General features: G+C 35.5%; 1 pseudogene; it reads right to left on the reverse strand.

The window, feature by feature from the left end:
- Nucleotides 1-6,102: 6,102 nt before the first annotated feature.
- Nucleotides 6,103-7,267, reverse strand: LOC100596328 (annotated as a pseudogene).
- Nucleotides 7,268-8,066: the final 799 nt, after the last annotated feature.

Raw genomic sequence — 8,066 nt, forward strand, 5'->3', positions numbered from 1 at the left:
CTTTGCATCCTTCAATCCAGTCATGTTGACACTCAATACTAACCATCACACCTCTCTTTGGCCCCTCCTTGATACGGTATACTTTCTTATTCTCTTGGACTGCAGATTATTTTCTGTATGGTTTCAGGCTTAGCTTGCCCTTCTTACAAGGTCATCCACCACTGCTTTGGTTGTGCCCTTCCATCCCAGGGCCCTTTTTCACAACAACCACTGTTTCTGTCCTAACAAGATGCCTAAAGGGCTAACTCCAGCCCAACTACAAGAAAGAGAGGAGACACAGACAAGATTTTAAAATTAAACTGCAATTCAGATTTTTCTGTTTATATTTGTTGAAATGGTGGGATGACCTGATGGAAATACATTTGCAGGGGATCTGTGGAGTGTATTTGGTAACAGCCTACCAGAAGAGAAAACTTGGCATGATTCCTCGACCTAGGGTGAATCCTTAATCCTTGGAAAGGAAGTTTAATTCTGAGTATAATATGGTGCTTCTAATTCTGATTTGTTTTTTAGCTTGGCCCCTAAAATACTCATTTCTGGGTCTATGGAATGCAGTAGGGATGCAAATAAAACTGAAAAGGCTGTTTCACTAAAACCCCTGAAAGTACTGGGGCAAAAGCAGCACTGTTTCTTCCTTTTGAAAGTATAACATAGGAGGAAGAGAGACGCATTCTTTTCCATCTCATGGCAGACTTCTGTAAAGCTTTGGCACCAGGTGTGCTGCATTTTTTCAGTGATGGTGCCTAAGGGAAGCTTTGGTGCTTAATAGGGTAACAGTGTCACCTAGCAGATACCACAGGGCACAGTAGAGACTGCAGTACTCAGCTCAGCTCATCAAAATGGCTAATTAGCAGTGGTGCTAAGAGGGAGCATATGCGCTTATGAGCACCATGTGAGACACTACTGACAGACTTCTAGAAATACTTGGAAGAGGTGGTGGTGGCACATTAGAGGGGACTGAGGCCATGCATGAGTATATGGGGACAAAAGCCAGGAGATTCAAGTAGTGTTGTTAATATGAATTATTTATACCCATAGGCCGGTGGGACCTGTGTAAACTCAGGTTCTAATGGAAATTTCTCTCTGACCTTAATTCTTTGCTGTTCTAATTATTCTACTTACTCATTCCTACTGAATCTGTTCTTTGTCCTCAGTATGACCTTTATTTCAATGCCCCCCTCCTACATCTCAAAATAATTCTGGTTTTCAAACACCACATGTTCTCACTCATAGGTGGGAATTGAACAATGAGAACACATGGACACAGGAAGGGGAACATCACACACCGGGGACTGTTGTGGGGTGGGGGGAGGGGGGAGGGATAGTATTAGGAGATATACCTAATGCTAAATGACGAGTTAATGGGTGCAGCACACCAACATGGCACATGTATACATATGTAACAAACCTGCACGTTGTGCACATGTACCCTAAAACTTAAAGTATAATAAAAATTATGTTAAGTGGTACAATTTCATGTTTTGATAAACATATACATTGTAAAATGATTACCACAATCAAGTCAATTAACATATCTATCACCTCATGTAGTTACTTTTTTGGTGTGTGTGCATGATTAGTGTATTTAAGAGCTACTCTCCTAGCAAATTTCAAGTATACAATACAATATTATTTACTATAGTCACCGTGATATACATTAGGTCTCCAGAACTTATTTACCTTATAACTGAGAGTTTGTTCCCTTTGACTAATACTTCCTTATGTCCCTCACCCCCCAGCCCCTGGTAGTTACCCTTCTACTTTTTTTTTTTGAGTTTGAGTTTTTCAGGTTCCACATATAAATGAGATAATGTGTATTTGTCTTTCTGTCTGACTTATTTCACTTAGCATAATGTCATCCAGTTTCATCCATGTTTTTGCAAATGGCAGGATTTCATTCTTTTTAAAAGCCGAACAATATTTCATTGTGTATATATTCCATATTTTCTTTATCTGTTCATCTGTAAACAGGCACTTAGTTTGTAAGCTATTGTAAATAATGATGAAATGAACATGGCAGTGAAGGTATCTCTTTGAGATAGTGATTTTTATTTCTTTTCAATATGCAACCAGAAGTGGGATTGCTGCATCATATGATAGTTCATTTTTAATTTTTTGAGAAGCCCCCATACTGTTTCCATAATGGCTGTGCCAATTCACATTCCCACTAGCAATGCATAAGAGTTCATTTTTCTCCACATCCTCACCAATACTTGTTATCTTTTTGTGGTAAAAGCCTTTCAAACAGGTGTGAAATGATAGCTTGTGGTTTTGATATGCATTTTCTTGATGGTTAGTGATGTTCAGCACCTTTTCATATACCTGTTGGCCATTTGTATGTCTGCTTTGGAATAATGTCTATTCAGTACCTTTGCCCATATAAAATCCGGCTATTTTGTTTTTGTTTTTGTTTTCCTTTGTTTGTTTTTTTGCTATTGAGTTGTAAGAGTTGCTTATATATTTTGAGCATTAACCTTTTATAAGATAGTTTGCAAAGATTTTTCATCTTCCATAGGTTGCTTTTTATTCTGTTTATTGTTTCATTTTTGTGCAGAAACTTCGTAGTTTGAAGTAGTTTTACTTGTTTATTTCTGCTTTTATTGTCTGTGTTTTTGCTGTCATATCTAAGAAATTATTGTTAAGATGAATGTTAGGGAACTTTTCCTCTATTTTTTTTTCTAGAAGTTTTATGATTTCAAGTCTTTAATCCATTTTAGTTTATTTTTGTGTATGGAGTAAGAAAATGATCCAATTTTATTTTGCTTGCATGTGGATATTCAGTTTTCCCAGCATCATTTATGGGACAGACTACTCTTTCCTCATTTTATATTCTTGGCACTTTTGTCAAAGATTAGTTGACTGATTATGTGTGGATGTATTTCTGGACTTTCTGTTCTGTTCCATTGGTCTATGTGTTTGTTTTTATGCTGGTACCATACTGTTTTATTGTTGTAGATTTGTAATATAATTTGAAATAAGCAAGTATGATACCACCTGCTTTGCTTTTTTTGCTCAAGATTTCTTTAGCTACTTGGAATCTTTCATGGTTTTAGATGAATTTTAGAATTGTTTTTTCTATTTCTGTAAAACATGCAATTGCAATTTTGATTAAGATTGAATTGATCTATAGATTGATCTATAGATTGCTTTGGGTAGTATAAACATTTTGAAAATATTGATTCTTCTGATCCATGGACACACAATATCTTTTCAATTATTGGTGTCTTTTTCAATTTATTTCATCAATGCTTTATAATTTTCATAGTACAGATCTTCCACTTCCTTGGTTAAACCTGCTTCTAAAAGTATTTTATTTTTGTATGCTATTGTAAATGAGCTTGTTTGCTTAATTTTTTTTCAATTAGTTTGTTATTAGTGTATAGAAATACAATTGATTTTGGTATGTTCATTTTGCATCTTGTATCTTTACTGAATTTGTTCATTAGTTCTTATAGTTTTAGATGGAGTCTTTAGGGTTATCTTTATATAAGATTATGTAATCTGAAGATACAATTTTAATTATTTCCTTTATATTTGAGTGATTTTCATTTCTTTTCCTTTCCTAATTGCTCTGGCTAAGATTTCTAGTTCTATGTTGAATAAAAGTTGTGAGAGTGGGTATCCTTGTTTTTTTCCTGATCTTAGAGCAAAGGCTTTCAACTTTACACTGTTAAATATTATGTTAGCTGTGTGGGTTTGTCATATATGGTGTCTATTATTTTGAGGTACGTTCCTTCTATACCTAATATTTTGAGACTTTTTATCATAAAAGAGTGCTGAATTTTGTTAAATTCTTCTTTCTGCACCTATTGATTTAATAATAAGGCTTTTGTCCTTCATTCTGTTTATGTGACGTATCACATTTACTGATTTGTGTATGTTGAAACATACTTACATCCCAGGAGTATTGGGGGACCTGCCCTGATAATCACGTAGGTTCTTTTCTATTTTCCTAAGCGTTGGCTGGCTTGAGAAATAAAGGGACAGAGTACAAAAGAGAGAAATTTTAAAGCTGGGCATCCGGGGGAGACATCACACATTGGTAGGATGCGTGATCCCCACAAGCCACAAAAACCAGCAAGTTTTTATTAGGGAGTTTTAAAAGGGGAGGGAGTATACGAATAGGTGTGGGTGACAGACATCAAGTACTTAACAGGGTAATAGAATATCACAAGGCAAGCGGAAGCAGGGTGAGATCACAGGACTACAGGACCAGGACCGAGGCGAAATTAAAATTGCTAATGAAGTTTTGGGCACCACTGTCTTTGATAACATCTTATCAGGAGACTGGGTTTTGAGATCAACCAGTCTGACTAAAATTTATTAAGTGGGAATTTCCTCTTCCTAATAAGCCTGGGAGTGTTATGGGAGTGCTAAATTTGTTTAATAATTCCAAAAGTTTCTTTGTAGATTATTTTTGGTCTTTGTACATAATTATGTCATTTGTGAATGAAGACAATTTTGTTTATCTTTATACATTTTACTTATTTTTCTTGCTTATTAGGTTGACCAGATTTTACTTATTTACTTTGCCATGTTGCACAATGTTGATTAGAAGTGGTAATAGTGGCCATCCATGTTTTGTTCTCGATGTCAAGAGGAAAGCATTCAATATTTTCCAACTGAGTAGTCTAGCTCTAAGTGTCCTTTACAAGAATAAGGTAGTTTGCACTTCTTACTAGTTTGCTGGGAGTTGATATCATCAATAACTCTTCACCTTTATCAAATGCTTTTTCTGCATCTACTGAGATAAAGATGTGATTTTTTTCTTATATAATCTGTTAATATCATTAATTGATAAATTTTTATTGCTAAAAAATATTTTTACTACCGGGATAAACCTCACTTAGTAATTATCTATTATTCTTTTTATATATTGCTGGATTCAATTTGATAATATTTTGTTTGGGATTTTAAATTCATGTTTTTGTAGTTTTCCTTTTTTGTGGTTCTTATCAGGTTTTGGTATCAGGTTTATGATGGCCTCACAGAGTAAATTTTTTAATACTCTCCCTTTCTTGTATGTTAAGAGTTCTTGTAAAATTGGCATTGTTTCTTACTTAACTGTCCAGATGAATTCACCTGGTAAGGCATATGGATCTAGAATTTTCCTGCGGTAAGGTTTTTATTGATGAATTGAAGGATTTTAATACTCATAGAACATTACATTTTTAAATTTCTTCTTCTTTCATTTTGGAAAGTTGTATTTTTAAATAAATTTGTCCATTTCTTTTAACTTAAAAAATTGATTGGCCTTAGTTATTTAGAGCATCCTCTCATTTTCTTTACAATGTCTTTAGGATCTGTATTGATGTTTCCTTTTCATTCCTGACATTAGCAATTTCTGTTGTGCTCCTTTTTTTTTTGGAATCAGTCTTTGCTAGAGGCTTATTAATTTTGTGAAACATTTCAAAGGACCAATTTTTATTTTTTTAATTGTCTGTATCTCACATCTGTGTTTTATCTCATTGATTTCTTTTCTTATATATGTATTGTTCCATCACTTCTGCTTTCTTTTGGTTTAATTTGTCATTCTTTTCCTAGTCTTTGATATGGAAGTTTAGGTAATTGATTTTTAACACTTTATTTTTTCTCATATATGCATTTAAAGATATAAATAGCCCTCCAGAGCTGCTTTATCTGCCTCCCACAGATTTTGATGTACCATATTTTTGTTATTACTTAGTTCAAAATATTGTCTGCTTTCCATTATAATTTCTTATTTGACCCATGGGTTATTTGAAAGTGTATATCTTAATTTCTAAACATTTGAATATATTTTCTCTATCTTTCTGTTATTGTCTTCTATATTAATTCTACTGTATACAGAGAACATATTCTGTATGATTTCAGTCCCTGAAATGTATGATCTTGCATTACACCCTAGTATTTGATTCGTCTTGGTAAATATTCCATATAAACTTGAAAAAACATATATTCTGCAGTTGCTTCGTGTAATGTTCTGTATACTCTAATTAGGTTGAGTTTTATAATTATATTGTTTGAATCTTCTATATCCTTACTTTGCTTTTTTTTAGTAAAATTATTTTATTTAGTTTTAATATCCATCTCTAATTGTTTGAAATAAAAATTTCCATGGTCTTAATTGAACTGTACATTACTTTCTTTTAGAACGTCCTTTTTTTCATTAAAATAATTTCTAAACCACTCTATGTGCTCAACATTCTGTTTAACACTAAGACATGAGTTTTTGGAAAGGCGACAAGTCATCACCTCCATGAAGTGGTGAATTGGTCCTTGTTTTGGAAAGCCCTTCAGGTGTTTCTCCAGAAATATATGTTCATGAAATGCTGAACCATCATCATCAAAACCTGCTTCATTGTTAATTGGGAACTCCCACAATTTCCCCTCTTTTGTCCACTGGATCAGCTTTTCAAACCCATTCTGAAGGGGTTGTTCATTTACTGTGGCTAACTGCTTAGCAAATTCCACATCCCAAAGTGAAGGTGATGTGTCTGTTTCAGGTGCTTGTTTAGTAACTGCCGTCATGTCAAAAATATTAAGTCTTTTCCACTTGAATATATCTTTCCTACATCTTTTTCTATGATCATAGGTCTTCTCCTGGCCAGGATAATTGTCATAGGCTTCGTCAAACTGAATCCGATGCTCTGGTCTTGAACGAACTCTAGCTGTAGCAAACCTGGCAACTTTCTTATCTATATTATGTTACTGAAACTAATTTTAGGTCTCTCTGCATCTCTCTGTGCCCTTGACTCTTCCTAATGCTGCTGGAGCTGCCTCAGCAGCTCCGACTTGGTTGTTTGCTTGTCAAAAGAGAGAGAATCTGCCACACTAGATGCAGCTGCCACCAACTCAAGACTCAGGGGCTCCAATTCTCTTCTTCGGAGCATGTTCTGTAGCTCTTTGAGGTCTGCCAAGTGTAGCTTCCAAACTTTTAAGTGGTCTTCTGTTGGGGGGCTTTGTTGTTTGTACATTTACTGTGCTTAATCCAACTTTCATGCCCTTAATAATGTTTAACAAGTCTTTCTCATATTTTCCTTTTCACTGTCTTGGCTCTCTGAAGTCTCCTTGGAAGTCTCATCGGTTTGAACAAACTGCTCATCTTTCTTGCTACAGATCACGCTGTTAGTGCCAAAATATCTTTGGATTTATTTTTTATCTTGACCGTTCTGTGCCGAACAGCCAGTAGCACAATCGCAGCGGCTGATGTCTCCGGGCTTCCGGAGGACAAAGGGTGGCGGGAAAAGGGGCAAAGAGATAGGAACGTCGAGAGTCTAGGAAACATCGCCAAGACACAAATTGAACCAAGAACGCAACTGAAACGGTGTCCGCTGCCAAACACGTCCCCCGCCCTCTCTTTTGCTTTTGGACTGATTGTTCTATCATTTACTGGGAGATATGTGTTAACATCACCAACAATGACTCAGGATTTGCCTATGGCTCTTCTTGTTCTGTTGATTTTTGGTTTATATATTTTGAAGATAGATAAATTTAGGACTATTGTGCTGCCTGTTGGTACAGACATTTTGTCATGAAATGCAATTCTTTATTTCTAACTATGTTAATTTGCATTTCTCTGATGATTAGTGATGTTAAGCTTTTTTTTCCTCCCCATATACCGGTTCGCCATTTGTTTCTTGGTTTTTGTTTTTGGAGGTCTTATGAGGTTTTATTCATCCCTTAGAACAGTGACTCTGTTGGTACAAAGGGGTGAAAGCAGTGAGGTTTCCAGAGCCGTGGGCATTTGCTATTAGTTGCCCAGAAGGCCTTCTTACTTGGACGCAAAACCTGTTTCTTTTTTTCTGAATATCTATGCCTCCAGCCCAGTGATTAGTACAGAGTTGGGAGTATACCTCAAGCTAAGCTAATCAGAATGTTCCCCAGGACTTTTTTTTTTTTTTTTTTTGCCAGAGCTATGTCAACTCTTGTCTATTTCCACTGGGATTGTTCAGCTATTGGGATGTAAATTTGGAGCTACTAACAATCATCTTGCATAGCATGGCAGGCAAACTAGGTCAAGCAGCAATACGCAGAGCTGAGAGGTAGAGAAATTGAGCCCTGACAATATTATTTGCCGTCCCTGA

The sequence above is a fragment of the Nomascus leucogenys genome, chromosome X (assembly GCF_006542625.1).
Source record: "Nomascus leucogenys isolate Asia chromosome X, Asia_NLE_v1, whole genome shotgun sequence".
Classification (NCBI taxonomy): domain Eukaryota; kingdom Metazoa; phylum Chordata; class Mammalia; order Primates; family Hylobatidae; genus Nomascus; species Nomascus leucogenys.